At 36.9% G+C, this 16,006-nt stretch overlaps 1 protein-coding gene and 1 pseudogene across 2 annotated transcripts in view; both read left to right on the top strand.

Moving 5' to 3' along the window:
* The first annotated feature begins 347 nt into the window (after window positions 1–347).
* The window catches only part of RBL2 (RB transcriptional corepressor like 2), a 107,049-nt gene continuing 91,390 nt past the window's right edge, over window positions 348–16,006 (top strand). The window contains exon 1 of the mRNA XM_021931974.2: window positions 348–456. The gene's annotated coding sequence lies outside the window, so the exon portion shown is untranslated. The remainder of the gene's footprint in view (window positions 457–16,006) is intronic.
* LOC116271285 lies at window positions 10,709–14,611 on the top strand (annotated as a pseudogene). Its single transcript, XR_004179776.1, has one exon. The product of XR_004179776.1 is annotated as a 60S ribosomal protein L6 pseudogene (transcript).

Raw genomic sequence — 16,006 nt, 5'->3', positions numbered from 1 at the left:
CCAACATGGTGAAAAGTTGTCTCTACTAAAAATACAGAAAAGTTAGCTGGGTGTGGTGGTGGGCACCTGTAATCCCAGCTACTCAGGAGGCTGAGGCAGGAGAATAGCTTGAACCCAGGAGGTGGACGTTGCAGTGAGCCAAGATTGCACCACTGCACTCCAGCCTGGGCAACAAGAGTGAAACTCCGTCTCAAAAAAAAACCGAAACAAAAAAACCAAAACTTTCTGTTTGGTTTCTCCTCCACCTTTCCTGTGACTATCAGCTTTACACATTGTGTCAGGAACACTTTCTGGATAGCTAATAGAGGGTGAATATGCTTATATTTTAGGAGCCAGTGACATTCAGGAATGTTGTTGTAGACTTTACTGAGGAGGAGTGGAGACAACTGAGCCCTCCACAGAGGAATCTGTACAGAGAAGTGGCGCTGGAGAACTGTAGGAATCTAATCTACGTGGGTAAGAGCCGTTTTCTTTTGTAACTGAAAACCTTCCTATTTGAGGGTCTTTGCTACCTCAGTTATTAACAGCCATGCGTCTTCATAGCATTTTACTGTGCTGGACTTATATAGTCCCCAAAACCAAAGGTTTTAAAGTCTAGTTGGCCCCCAAGACACAAGATGTTCCGAATACATTTTCCCCCAGGGAAATTGTCTTTATTTTTAAAGAGTTGATATTAGGAGCTTTCTATACTACTCCTCCGTTAAACCTCACAGTAGCTGTCATTCAGTGAGCCAAATACTAAGGGGTTAGGGCTGAATTTTCAGATATTTGTTATATCTTTCTTTCCCCGTGGGTGGGCTGTCATCCCTTCAAAGCCAGTGTTATCTCCCAGCTGGAGCTAGAAGAGGAGTTGTGGACGATGGGCTGGGCACCCCTAACAGTCACTTGTCCAGCTGAGAAATAGAAGCATGAAGTTCTTGGAATTGGTCAATGAAGAAGGCATTTCTTACAATGTTGTCTGAGGAATTCATCTCATAGTCACATCTGTTTTAACTTATTCTTTATCTTGCTATCCTATTAGTTTCTCCTTCATATTTCTCAGAGGAAGATGTGTTATTCCTTAACTAAGTTCACATTTCCTTTTGTTTTCAAACTTCCTTCCCTCCTTTACTCACCCATCTCTTCCCGCTCGTCTCTGTTCTATGGCTTTGCAGGCATGATGACGCCTTCTCACTCCAGCATTCTCAGCTTTGTCTTGCACAGCCTCCTTTCTTTAGGCATTTAGCTTTTCATGACTCTTTCACCCAATAAATAGAAATACACATACTGTACATTGTCAATCTCACTGCTTCAGAGCAAGATTGGGTTAAAACTTCCTAGAAAGGAGTTTAGCCACATGTATCAAGAGTTTTAATAATACCCTTTTAGTCATTCTTCTGACAGGACCCCTGTCTTGTAGATATCATAGAGGTCAACAATGAGTCATGAACAGTTCTGTTCCCTTGGCATTGTAAGTAAGTGATTTCAATATCATGGTATTGTTTATGCAAATTATGAAATATCTAAACATTGAAAAATTATAATGTTATTAGAAACATGATAGTCACAGAAATTTTCAATGATGTGGATAGTGCATTATATAAAGAAAGATAGGAAATTTTAACTACACTTAAATTTAGCAATAGAGGGAAATATTTAAATCAAATAACACTTACTATATATTGACTCTCCTCCCACCTTTAAATGCAGTTATTATGATAGGCTATTAAGTGTAATTTTTCTCCTTATTTTCTACCCAGGCATTTCCTAAGACTTGCTATTTCTGTCCCTCCTTCCTACTTCAGTGTACTGACATCCTTGTGTATTTTGGCTCTTTTGCCCCCATTTGTTCAACAAACATTTATTGGGCACCATGCAGGAAAGGATCTAAAGGGAGCACTCCAAGATGTTGAGGATAGGGATTGCTGTTGAAGCTGCAAGTGATTTTTCTTTCCTTCTTTATTCTCTTTCATTTATTCTAAACTTTCCACAATGGGCATATTTTCATTTAAAAATCCAACAGAAAGAAACACTCTGTATGATATATACTGTTACCGTGTGCATTTTTCCATAATTCCTGATTAAATTCTTTTTGCTTCTCAACCATTATTTTGGTTTCTAAAGACTGTCCTTCTACTGAAATTACTTATTCAGAGGCAACCATTAGATTTCTTCTAAAAATAGGCTAACCTTTTTCCAGCTTTCTTCATCTTCAGTCTTTCTGACATACTTTGCCATTTTGATTATTGACTTTGGGTATAATAAAAGTGTATTGTGGAAATTTTAGAAAATACAAATAAGCAAAAACTAAAATTTGAAATCCGTGATCTCATGTCTTGGAGAGAGATAGCTCATGGGCATATGATATGTTTATTTATTATCTAATATCTAGAATAATCATTAGTCATATAAAATAACTGACAGGCATTTAATTTTATGGATTTATCATTACTGATTAAGTTAGGTACCTGAGATTGAACATTTAGGTTATTGCCAATTTCTTCCTTTTATAAATGATACAGATTTAAACATCCTTGTAACTGTCTTGCACATTTGTTCCATCAGAGCTTAGTATAAAATTCTTAGAAAATGAACTTTTTGCAGCCAAGATGATAAATAATAATCACTTAAAGCGTTTGTTAACATGTTGTTGATTTTTCTTTCAGAAGGCCAATACTAGTTTGTTTCCTTATCCCTCAGTCATACCTGCATGTGACCTGGAACACGTTACAGTTCATGGTTTTACATTACATTTTTATTACTGCTGAATTTTTACATTTTTCAATGTAGTTACTGACCCTTTACTTTTTATGTTTTATAAATTGTCTGATCTTCTCATCAACCCATTTTTTCATTAATGTGAAAATATGTTTTCAGGATACAGATCTGCACTGTACAGTACTAATGCATTTGGCTCTTAAGGCAACTGAAACATGGCCAGTTCTCATTGGGACATGCTATGAGTATAAAATACACCCCAGATTTTTTAGACTTAGTAAGAAAAGAAAGACTGTAAAATATCTCAATACTTATTATACTGAATCCCTGTTTAAATGATAATATTTTGGATATATTGGGTTGAATAAAATATATTCTTAAATTAATTTTACCTGTATTTTCTTACCTTTTTAAATGTGGCTACTGGAAGACTTAAAAATAAATGTGTGCATCACAGCACTTGTGGCTCTCATTATATTTCTGTTGAAAAGCAGTGATACAAATAGTAGATTCCTGTATATTTTCACTACTTTTCTCTTTTAGCTTTTTTTGAGTTCATTATTATTACAAAAATAAAACATGCTTGATTAAAACATTCAAACCATATAGAAATTTAAAAAAATACAAATCCGCTATAAAAAATCTTTCATCTCGGCCAGGCATGGTGGCTCACACCTGTAATCCCAGCACTTTGGGAGGCCAAGGCAGGTGGATCACGAGGTCAGGAGATTGAGACCATCCTGGCTAACACGGGGAAACCAGTCTCTACTAAAAATACAAAAAATTAGCCGGGCGTGGTGGCGGGAGCCTGTAGTCCCAGCTACGCGGGAGGCTGAGGCAGGAGAATGGCGTGAACCCGGGAGGCGGAGCTTGCAGTGAGCCAAGATCGCACCACTGCACTCCAGCCTGGGTGACAGAGCAAGACTCCGTCTCAAAAAAAAAAAAAAAAAACAAATGTCATCCCTCTGTAGTTCCAATGATAGCCAGTATTAAGCCATTGAGTACAGAATCTGGGATATGTTTTGCTTATCATAAGGTTTATGTGTGAAGCCACATTATCCCTAATTTTCTACCCTCAGCCTGCAGTTACCAGAGGACTGAAAACTCAGCCCTATCTTCTGAATTATTCCTTCCCTCTACCTAGGTTGTATAGGCCACTTAGCCCCATGGGGATTTCTAAATTTTGAAAAGTAATGGCCTTCTTTTTTTCAGAAAAAAGCAATTTTATTATAATAGACAATTTTTTTCTAATACAATAGTGAAACACTACTTATTTGTGTTAATGATACCAAGTTGAGTCTTCTACTCATCTGGGGCTTTGCTGATGCTAATTACAGTTATGCGCTGTTAAAAATGAAGCTCCTGTCTTTCCAAGAATTTGTCCTAGGCTCGAGCTAACTGCTAACTCAGTTGAAGTGATATTGTATTGGTGGTGACTATATCTTGTGCATTGGTTTGTATGTTTAGTTTATTCCACAGGGATCTGTTGTTCAATGTGGTTGATTTAAATTCCAAGCTTTAATTTTGTAATTTAAACAACATACATGCACATGTGTGCTTGTAAAGACAGAAGTCTGCTATTGGTCAGAATCATATAGACTATGTCACAGATAGGGAAGCACCTGCTATTGGTTGTTTCATTACTATGGAGAAGACCTTGCCACCTAAGTGAAACAGTTAAGGGATGGATTTAGGATGCATATTTGCCACTATTGCACAGGGGAAATCCCAGGTTCTATGTGGGCGATGGGAATTTGGATTGAGCTGATAAGGGTCAGTCTAGGAAAATTTCCCCTAACATTCTTCAGATTTTTCTTATTGCATCCTTCACAACTTGTCTCAGTTATTGGTCGAATCTTTTTTTTTTTCCTGATTTGAGATCCCATCTTTATCAAGTGCTGTATTTCCATTAATTGATTCAATAAATGTGTAATGAGTCTTGCGTCTGGAGATGTAACAGTGAAGAAGACCTAAAAAGTGCTTTCTTTGAAAGAGCTTACATTTGATCTGGGGTAAAGGGGTGCAAAAATATGGAGGAGACAAACAATAAATAGAACGTTAGGTAATGATGACAGCTTTGGTGAAAACAAAACGGGATATTGTGAGAAAGTGACTACAGTGAATGACTACTTAAGACTGGGTGGTAAGGGAGGGCTTTTTCAGATGGTATCATTTAAGGTGAAGCATGAATGACAGAAAGGACCCGGCCCTTCAAAAATCTGGTATAAGAGTATTTCAGATGCTAAGGCAAGAGTAAGCTTGGTGAGGGTGGTACTAGACTGCTAAGGAGTGAGATCCGGCCGGGCGCGGTGGCTCACACCTGCAATCCCAGCACTTTGGGAGGCTGAGGTGGGCGGATCATGAGGTCAGCAGATCGAGACCATCCTGGCTAACACAGTGAAACCCCGTCTCTACTAAAAATACAAAAAAAAAAAAAAAAAAAAAATTAGCTGGGCGTGGTGGTGGGCACCTGTAGTCCCAGCTACTCTGGAGGCTGAGGCAGGAGAATGGCGTGAACCCGGAAGCGGAGCTTGCAGTGAGCCGAGATCGCGCCACTCCAGCCTGGGCGACAGAGCGAGACTCCGTCTCAAAAAACAAACAAACAAACAAAAAAATGAGTGAGATCCAAGAGATAGAGAGGGATTGGGTCTCATAGAGCTATGAGAATCCAGGTGAGGATCTGAGATAGGAGGGCAACATCTGGATTATGGGGAGCAAGAAGATCCTCAGGAGACTTTTTGGGGTAGTCTAAGCAAAAGATGGTGAGGGCCAGGGCAAGAGTGGTGGAAGTGAAGATAGAGATAAATAGAGTTAAGATACAACAGGGCAGGATTTGATAAAGTTGACAAGAATCTTCAATTATTAAATGTAAGAGGTAAGCTAAGGAAGGGATATAATACTTATAAGGTTTTGGTTTGAGTAACTGTGGGGATAGTAGTGAAATTGACAGAAATGGGGAAGAGCATAAGAACATGTTTGGGGGAGCTGCAAATCAAGAATTCTGTTTTGCACATGTTAAGTGTGAGATGTTCATTGTACATCTGTATGAGTGTGTCAGATAAACAGTCGGGTAAAAGGCCAGAGTTCAGGAAAGGAGCAGGCGTGGAGGTGAATTTGGAAGTCCTTGTGATATAGATGGTAATTACAGCCACAGTACTGGATGCTGAATGAAATAAAGAGATAAGAGGGATTCCAGGACAGACCTGTGGGTCAGCCCATTTGCTTGGACCTTCTGTTATTCTGGGTTACCTATAATCACTAGCTAAGTTTCTCGACATTATTTCTTTTGGATATTTATGCGTATATTTACCTTTCACCTGATTAAAAAACCTGCAGAAGGTTGCATGGCACCTCAACATCTCCTGTAATTTCAGGGCTCTTTATGACCTGGCCTTCCATAATCTAACCCTTTTCCATCTTAGCCAATCATCCTGACATCCTCTGTGGATACACTTACTTGTGTTTGAGCCTGTTATGTGTCTTTCATCTTTTTCTGTTGTCTTAGAGTTGAATTTAGATTCCATTTTCCTCATGAAACATTTGACTTCTTCAGTCCAAACAGACCACTCACATCTCTAAACTATTACTGTAGTTACAGTCTTACATTTAAATACTTATTATTTTTTATTTTCACAGATTATAATAAACATGCTTTCTTTTCAATCCAAAAGAAAAGTTATTTGAATTAAGTATACACGTGGCTTACAATCATACGTAGAAAAGTTCAATATCACTGATCATTAGAGAAATACAAATCAAAATAACAATGAAAAACTATATCTAAATGAACTAAGCATCCTTTAAAAAGGCAGAAATGGTTGGAATAGGTTAAAAACAACAAAACTACATGCTGCTTTTAAGAAATGAACTTTAATTAAAAAAATAAAAAATAAATTAAAAAAAAGAAATGAACTTTAAACATAAATTCACAAATACTATAGACAAACATGTTTGAAAAAGGTACGGCTTGCTCACCTTAAAAGAAAGCTGGAGTGGCTATATTAATAACAGGCAAAGTAGATTTCAGAGCAAAGAATATTGCTAGAGGTAAAGAAAGAAAAATGATATAATCATCTCAATCGATGCAGAAAGGCATTTGACAAAATTTAACATCAATTCCTGCAAACAGTATTAGAAAGCACCTTCCTGAATCCAATCAAGGACATATAAAAATAAAAGCTACAGTTAACAGCAACTGACATTATTCTTAAAAGAATGAATGCATTCCCCCATGGTTAAAAAAAAATGGATGCCTCTGTTCTATTCAATAGTATTGGAGTTTCTAGCCAATGCAATAAGGAAAGCAGAAGAAATAAAACACATGGAGAATGGCAGGAAGAATTAAAACTGCCTTTATTTGCAGATTATGTGATTGTCTACATAGAAAATCCCATGGAATTTACAGACAGGCTGCCTGGCTTAGTGTTAAAGGTGTGCCCAACACATACCCAGAGGCCCTTGGCAAAACTGAGAGACTTTGCTTCCCAGTGTTTAGGGAAATCTCTCCAATAGTTTGCTGACCACTAAGTGAACTGATCCAGGACTTCAGTACAACAAAAAATACAGACTTTACAGATTTAGTTCAGAAATGTTACTAAAACGATGCTAAATAATCACAATAACAAAACCTGGGGCAGGTGGGCAAATCTGATTTCCAGAGTTACCATGTAATTTAAAGTGTCCAGTTCCCAACAAAACTATATTAAGAAGCATGCAAGTGAATAAGAATATATGGCCCAAAAGGGGAAAAGCAGTTAGTAGAGAATTGTTCTTGAGGAAACCCAGACATTGGACTGACTACACAAAGACCAAGTTGGCTATTTTAAATCAGTTATTTCAAAGAGCTAAAGGAAACCATATCAGAAGAACTATAGGAAAGTATGAGTGCAGTGTCTCACAAAATAGTAAATATTGGATCAGGAAAAATAATTAATCAGTACTAGACCTAATATGTGGGTGATGAAATAATCTGTACAACAACCGCCCCATGACATAAATTTACCTATGTAACAAACCTGCACATGTATCCCTGAACTTAAAGTTTAAAAAAACAAAAAAAATAGAAAATTTTTTTAAAGAACAAAATAGAAAATCTGGAGTGGACAAGCACAATAACTGAAATAAAAAATTCACTAGGTGGGCTAAATAGCAGAGTTGAACAGTCAGAAAAAGAATTAGGGAACTTGAAGTTAGGTCAATTGAAATTATATAATTAGAGTAACAGAAAGAAAAATATAATGATTGAAAACTTCCAAAATTTGATTTTTTAAAAACACTAAAAGCTCAACAAATTCCAGAAAAGAAAAACTCAGAAATACCTCATGATAAAAAATTCGATAGAACTAACATCATACAAAGTATGTTCTCCAAACACAATGGAATAAAATTAGGAAACAATGACAGAAGAAAATTAGAGAAATTCACAAATATGTAGAAATTAACCAACATGCTACTCAAAGGACAGTAGGTCAAAAAAGAAATCACAAAGGAAATTAGAAAATACCTAGAGATGAAGAAAAAGAAAACAACAAAATCTATGGGATGCAGCTAAAGCGGTGCTCAATGTGAAACACACAGCTGTAAGCACGTATATGAGGACTAAATCACCAAAATTTCACTACAAGAAAGTAAAAAAGAAAGACCAACTAAACTCAAAGCAAATGGAAGGAAATAGTAAAGATTAGAGTGGAAGTAAATACATTGGAGAATGGGAAAATGTAGAGAAAATCAACAAAGTAATACTTTGTACTTTGTAAAGATTAGGAGAATTGACAAACTTATAGTTAGACTCACCAAGAAAAGTAGAGAGAGCAAAAAAACAGAAGGAAGGGGAGACAGAGATGGAGAGAGAGAGACAAAATATTCAGTTATTACAACTGGGCATAAAAGGACATTGCTGCTGACCTTAGATAAATAAAAGGATTATGAGGAAATAAAAATAACAATTGTATTACAACAAATTAGATAACATAGATGAAATGGAAAAATTTCTAGAAACACAAACTACCAAAGTTGACTAAAGAAGTAATAGAAACTTGATTCATGTATTTTGAAAAAGTTTGGCAGTTTTTTTTTTAAAGAAATACGATCTGATCATTCCATTCTTAAGGATTTAGCCAAGAACAATATATGTTCATACAAAGATTCATATATTAATGTTCATTGCAACTTTATTTTAATAGCCAAAAAGTGAAAACAACCCAAATTTCTATCAACAATTGAATGGATGTGTTCTGTTCATACTTATTATTAAGCAATAAAAAAGGAATGAATCATTGATCAATGCTACAATATAGATGAATCTGAAAATATGCTGGATGACAGAAGACAGAAAAAAGTACACACAATGCATGATTTCATTTATATACATTTTAAAGAATGCAAAATTTCACAGAAAGCAGATCAGCGATTATCTGGAGTTAAAGAGTGGGACAGGGATGAGTGGGAAGAAGGAATTACAGAGACACACAAGGAAAGTTTTTGGGGTGATTGAAATGTTTTTATTGTCCTGATGGTTTCACAGATATATACATAGAGCAACCTATCAAACTGCACACTTTAATTATGTTCACTTTATTGTATTTCTTTTGTGCTTCAATAAAGCTGTTTAAAAATGACATATGCGGCCGGGCGTGGTGGCTCACACCTGTAATTCCAACACTTTGGGAGGCTGGAGAATGGCGTGAACCCGGGAGGTGGAGCTTGCAGTGAGCCGAGATCGCGCCACTGCACTCCAGACTGGGCAACAAAGCGAGACTCTGTCTCAAAAAAAAAAAAGACATATGCATGATTTAATCAGTAGCTATAGAAATGCTCATTTTTAACTGACCTTTTGGAAACCATCAAATGTATGTTGAGTATGGGTATCTGTGCCTGTTTTAAGGTTTTTCATTTCTCTCTCTCTCTCTTTTTTTTTTTTAAGAGGCAGTCTTGCTCTGTCGCTCAGACTGTAGTGCAGTGGTGTGATCTCAGCTCACTGCAACTTCCGCCTCCCAGGTTTAAGGGATTCTCCTGTATCAGCCTCCCGAGTAGCTGGGATTACAGGCACCTGCCACCATGGTGGCTAATTTTTTGTATTTTTAGTGGAGATGGGGCTTCACCATGTTGGCCAGGCTGGTCTCAAACTCCTGACCTCAGGTGATCTGCCCGCCTCAGTCTCCGAAAGTGCTGGGATTACAGGTGTGAGCCACCTTGCTCAGCCTCATTTCTCTTCTTAGTAAAGCATTGTTCAAGTAAAATCTCTGTATCATAATATCCATCTATCAGACACTGTCTTCATCCTTTGAATCATGGAACTTCTATCCTCAATTGGCCTAGATTATTGTACCAATTTCTCAGCCACTTTTCCTGTGTTCCTTTGCTTTAGTTTCATATGTATTTTATTTTGGCACTAGAAATGATAAGAAAGCTAGGGCCTCCTGAGGGCAGGATTATATGAGATTTCAAATAACTTCAATAGAGATAATGATAAAGGAAACTATAGAAAATAAACAATTGATAAGAAGTAGGGGAATACTGCCACCTTTGGACTAGAGAGAATAGTTATCTTCATTTTTCTTTCGTTATGCCTTTTTGTGAATCTTGAACTTAATAAAAATATTTCTCGTGAGCTGATATCATGCCTTTTTAAAATACACTTTTATTTTAAGTTCAGGGGTACATGTGGAGGCTTGTTACATGCCTATGTAACATACATACCTATGTAACGTGTCATGGGGGTTTGTTGTACAGATTATCTCATTACCCAGGTATTACGTCTAGTATCCGTTAGTTATTGTTTTTATTCTTTCCATGTGTTCTCATCATTTAGCTCCCACCTATAAGTGAGAACTTGCAGTGTTTCATTTTCTTTTCCTGCGTTTGTTTGCTAAGGCTAATGGGAAGACAACCTAGGCAATACCATTCAGGACATAGGCACGGGCAAAGATTTCATGATGAAGATATCAAAAACAATTGCAACAAAAGCAAAAATTGACAAATGGGATCTAATTAAACCGAAGAGTTTCTGCACAGCGAAAGAAACTATCATCAGACCGAACGGGCAACATACAGAATGGGAGACAATTTTTGCAAACTATGCATCTAGTGAAGGTCTAATGTCCAGCATCTATACAGAACTTCAAACTTCCAAAAGAAAACCAAATCACCCCATTAAAAAGTAGACAAAGGACATGAACAGATACTTCTCAAAAGAAGAGATGTCTCTTTCCCATCTTACAAGATGGTGGGTGAAAAAGTTGAGAAGCCAGATACTAAAGAGAAGAAACCCGAAGCCAAGAAGGCTGATGCTGGTGGCAAGGTGAAAAAGGGTAACCTCAAGGCTAAAAAGCCCAAGAAGGGGAAGCCCCATTACAGCCGCAACCCTGTCCTTGTCAGAGAAATTGGCAGGTATTCCCGATCTGCCATGTATTCCAGAAAGGCCATGTACAAGAGGAAGTACTCAGCCGCTAAATCCAAGGTTGAAAAGGAAAAGGAGGAGGAGCTTCTTGCAACTCTTACAGAACCAGTTGGTGGTGACAAGAACGGCGGTACCCGGGTGGTTAAACTTCGCAAAATGCCTAGATATTATCCTACTGAAGATGTGCCTCGAAAGCTGTTGAGCCATGGCAAAAAAAAAAAACCCATCAGTCAGCACTGAGAAAACTGCAAGCCAGCATTACCCCTGGGACCATTCTGATCATCCTCACTGGACGCCACAGGGGCAAGAGGGTGGTTTTCCTGAAGCAGCTGGCTAGTGGCTTGTTACTTGTGACTGGACCTCTGGTCCTCAATTGAGTTCCTCTACGAAGAACACACCAGAAATTTGTCATTGCCACCTCAACCAAAATCGATATCAGCAATGTCAAAATCCCAAAACATCTTACTGATGCTTACTTCAAGAAGCAGCAGCTGCGGAAGCCCAGACACCAGGAAGGTGAGATCTTCAACACAGAAAAAGAGAAATAGGAGATTACGGAGCAGCACAAGATTGATCAGAAAGCTGTGGACTCACAAATTTTACCAAAAGTCAAAGCTGTTCCTCAGCTCCAGGGCTACCTGCAATCTGTGTTTGCCCTGACGAATGGAATTGATCCTCTCAAACTGGTGTTCTAAATGTCTTAAGAACCCATTAAATAGCTAACTACAAAAAAAAAAAAAAGAGATGTCTTATGAATTATAAGTAAAAATTCTTTGAGGTTCTTCATTTTTTAACTTTCATTCCAAAGCTTGACAGATTTACCACTATAATATCTTGCTTTAGAATAGCTTGTGTAATTGCCCATGAAATTCCCAATTTTTTAGTTAACTATATTTAAAAATCTACATAAATATGCATGTAGCAAATGACTCTTATTTAGTTATTCAGAAATTCTACAATAATTTTAAATATAACACCATCTCATGGATGTATTAATATAGGATCAGAAATATTTTTTGTGTATGTTTCATCCACAGTTGAATAAGACTCCATATATCTGAGTACTCCAGGACTTTAATAATTTAATAAGAATGTATAGACATTGCGGCCATAGGCCATGCTTCCCTTTTGTCCACAGTCACTGACACGTTTTCTTATAACTTGTGTACAACAGGTTCCCCACCTTTCCTTAAGAACTCTTATCTTTTAGGGAGGTACACAATTATTATTTACTAATTTCTACACTCTTTATAACTGTGTTTTCGGTGTTTTGTTGTTTTTACAAGTAGTGTCATTATGTTTTAAAAATTCTAGAGAATGGGAACACCTGTGTCTCTTGCCCCTTCCTTTGATTCATTCATTTAGTCATGCAGTAAATATTTGAGTGCCACCTGAATGACAGGAGCCCTTCAGGAAATATGGTTATGAAGCTACACAGGTAAAGCCACCATCCAGATGAAGCATATTTTCTAATGAGAGACAATATACAGTAAGCAAGTAAATAATTGGAAATAATTGGATATGTGATAAAATTTTTGGTAGTAATAAGTGCAAAGGAGAAAAAGAAAGCAGAGTGAAGAGATTGGGTACGGCAGAGGGGCTTTTTTGTTTGTTTGTTTGTTTGTTTGGCTAAAGTGTTCTGGGAAGTGCTTTCTAAAGAGATACTTCAGCATAGACTAGAATTAAGTAAGTGAAGGAACCAAGGGAAAATCTAGGAGAAGAGTAAGCAATGTCAGAAGGCCAGAATAGAGGAGAGTGAGCAGCGCAAGAGGAAATGAGTATCAAAGTGCATAGACACCAGAACCCTGCAAGCATTTGAATTTTGTTCCAAGTGGTATAGAAATGTTGCCATTAGATCTGAGTTCAACATTAAACGATCACAATAGCTGCTGTGTGAAGAATAGGCTGCAGGGAGGCAAGAACAGAAGTAAATAAAAACCAATTAAACTATTCTAATTATTCCAGGCAAGTGGTAATTATAGCTTGGTTAAGGATGCGAGTGTCAGAAATAGTGAAAAGTGGCAAGATTGGGAATATATATTAAAGTTACAGCAAATAGGATTTGTTCATGGCTTGGCTATGCAGGGGTATGGGAAAGTGGAAAGAATTGTAGTTTTTAAGTATTTGTGTCTCAGCAGCTAGAAGCTGACATCAGCTGAGATGGGTAGGACTAAAGGAGGAGAATGTTAGTGGAAATGGATGGCTGTAATCAAGAATTTGTTTGGGAGCATATTAGGCATAAGATTCCAATTAGAGATTTCAGTGGAAATTTTGAGTTTTGGTGGGAATTCAACAATGGAATACAGGGAAGGAAAGATAAATTTGGGGTGTGTTCTGTTCATATACATGCTATCTAACTAATGCCTGTGACCAGATGGAATCACTTATTAACATGAATGTGAATAGCAGAAAGATCATTAACAGGAACTAAAGGTTAATGTTTTCTTATGTTAGGAGGTTGGGTGAAAGAAGAAGAACAAGCCCAGCAAAGTGCCTGAGAAGGAAGGTATGAAAACTTGGAGACTATTATATCTGCCTCCTGTTCCCCTTTCCTCTTTCCTTTAAATGAAGGATAAAGACACAGGGATGTCTTTGGCCTATGGATGTCCAGTTGCACCATCACCATTTACTGAAAAGGCTATCCTTCTATTGAGTTGCTTTTGCAATTTTGCCATGTCAAGTACTGCCAACAAATTTAAGAGGAAAAGAGTTGTCCATTAGATTTCTCAAGGTGGAGGTCACTTGCGACCTTGGCAAAAATGATTTCAGATGAGTTGTGGGGATAAAAATCTTAAAGTAGATTCAAGAGAATTGAGAGATGAGTCATATAATTTTTTTCTACAAAGGGAAGTGGGGTAAAAAATTGATAACTTGGATTAATACAGAGAGGTGCATATGTATGTGTGTGTTTGTGCATGCACACCTGTGTGTTTTGGTGGAGATAGTACATACAGCATGCTTGTGAGGTGATTGGAATGGTGCAGGAAGAGAAAAAAATGAAGATGCCAGAGAAAGGGAAACTATTATAGAAACAAAGTATTTGAGCGAGTGAAAGGGGATGGGATGTAGTGAACAAGCATTATGAAAGGCCTTTAATACATTGTAGCAGCAAAGAATAGGTGTATTCTTATGTATACATGAGAATGTATACATACAAATAAATGTGGATATATATACACACACATATATATGTATATTCCTCTTAACAGACTGAGAAAAGCTGTATGATCTTATCAACAGATGCAGAAAAAGCTTTGAACAAAATTCAACACTGCTTGTAATTAAAATATCTAAAGAAACCCACTCAACTACAAATAGGCGGGAACTTCCTTAACCGAATAAAGTATGTGTATGATGTCTGTGGCTAATGTTAGAATTAATGGCAAGAGACTTAAGTATTTGCCTTCTAAGATTATTAAGAAGTCAAGGCCAGGCATGGTGGCTCAAGCTTGCAATCCCAGCACTTTGGGAGACTGAGGTGGGCAGATCACGAGGTCAGGAGTTCAAGATCAGCCTGACCAACTTGTTGAAACCCTGTCTCTGCTAAAAATGCAAAAAATTAGCTGGGCATGGTGGCAGGCACCTGTAATCCTAGCTACTCAGGAGGCTGAGGCAGGAGAATCCCTTGAACCCGGGAAGCGGAGGTTGCAGTGAGCCGAGATCTTGCCACTGCACTCCAGCCTGGGCAACAGAGTGAGACTCTGTCTCAAAAAAAAAAAAAAAAAAAAAAGTCAAATATGTCCTCTCTAACTCCTCATACTCAACATCATACTGGAAGTCTTAGCCAGGGAAATAAGACAAGAAGAAAAATTATATAGATTGGAAAGGAAGAAACCAATTTTTATTCATAAATGAAATGATGGTCTATGTAAGAAATTGAAATGAATGTAACTTCTGGACCTAAGTGGGTAAGTATAACATACAAAAGTCAATTGTCATATGTAACAAAAAAGAGCAATAGAACAATTAAAATTTGAAATTTAATTTAGAAAACATTATTTAAAACAGTACACACACAAATGAAGTATTGAGGTATAAAGCTGAAACATTACTTTAGTGTCTGTATGTGAAATACTACAAAACACTGATGATGGAAATCAAAGAAGATCTGATTAAATGGAAATGTAGTCAATATTCATATAGTGGAGGAATTGATATTGTTAAAATGCCAATTCTTTCAAACTTGTGCTATAGATTCAACACAATCCTAATCAAAATTCAGGAAAGCTATTTTGAAGATATTGGGAAACTTATTCTAAATTTTTTTATAGAAAGGTAAAAGACCAATGCAACATTAGAGAAGAACAAAGTGATAGGACTTGCATTACCTGACATTAAATACATCACAATGTTCTACAAATCTAAAGCAATGAAGGCATCATGGTATTGGTGAAAGAACAGACATGCAGATCAATGGGACAGAATAGAAAGTCCAGAGACAGACTCACAAATATAGTCAACTGAGATATATATATGTGTGTGTGTGTGAGTATATATATACACACATATCTATATATACACACACATATATCTACACATATATATACACACACACATATATATATCACAAAGGCAATTCAATGAAGAGAAGACAGTCTTCTCAACAAGTGCTGCTGAAACAATTAGACATACATACGTCCTCTCCCCTAAAAAATGAACCTAGACACACATCATATACCTTACACAAAATTAACTCAAAATGTGTTATAAATTAAATGTAAAATGCAAAGCTATACCACTTGTAGAAGAAAATGCAGGAGGAAATCTATGTGACCTTGTTGGATATTGGTACCTTGATGAAATTTTAAGTACAACCCCATGAAACAAAAAATTGACAAAAGCTTTATTAAAAGAAAAAAACCCTTTTTACTTTGTGAAATATTATGTTAAGAAGGTCAAATGGCAAGTCAT

This window comes from Papio anubis, chromosome 18 (assembly GCF_008728515.1).
Source record: "Papio anubis isolate 15944 chromosome 18, Panubis1.0, whole genome shotgun sequence".
Classification (NCBI taxonomy): Eukaryota; Metazoa; Chordata; class Mammalia; order Primates; family Cercopithecidae; genus Papio; species Papio anubis.
This window is presented reverse-complemented; position numbering and strand designations above follow the sequence as displayed.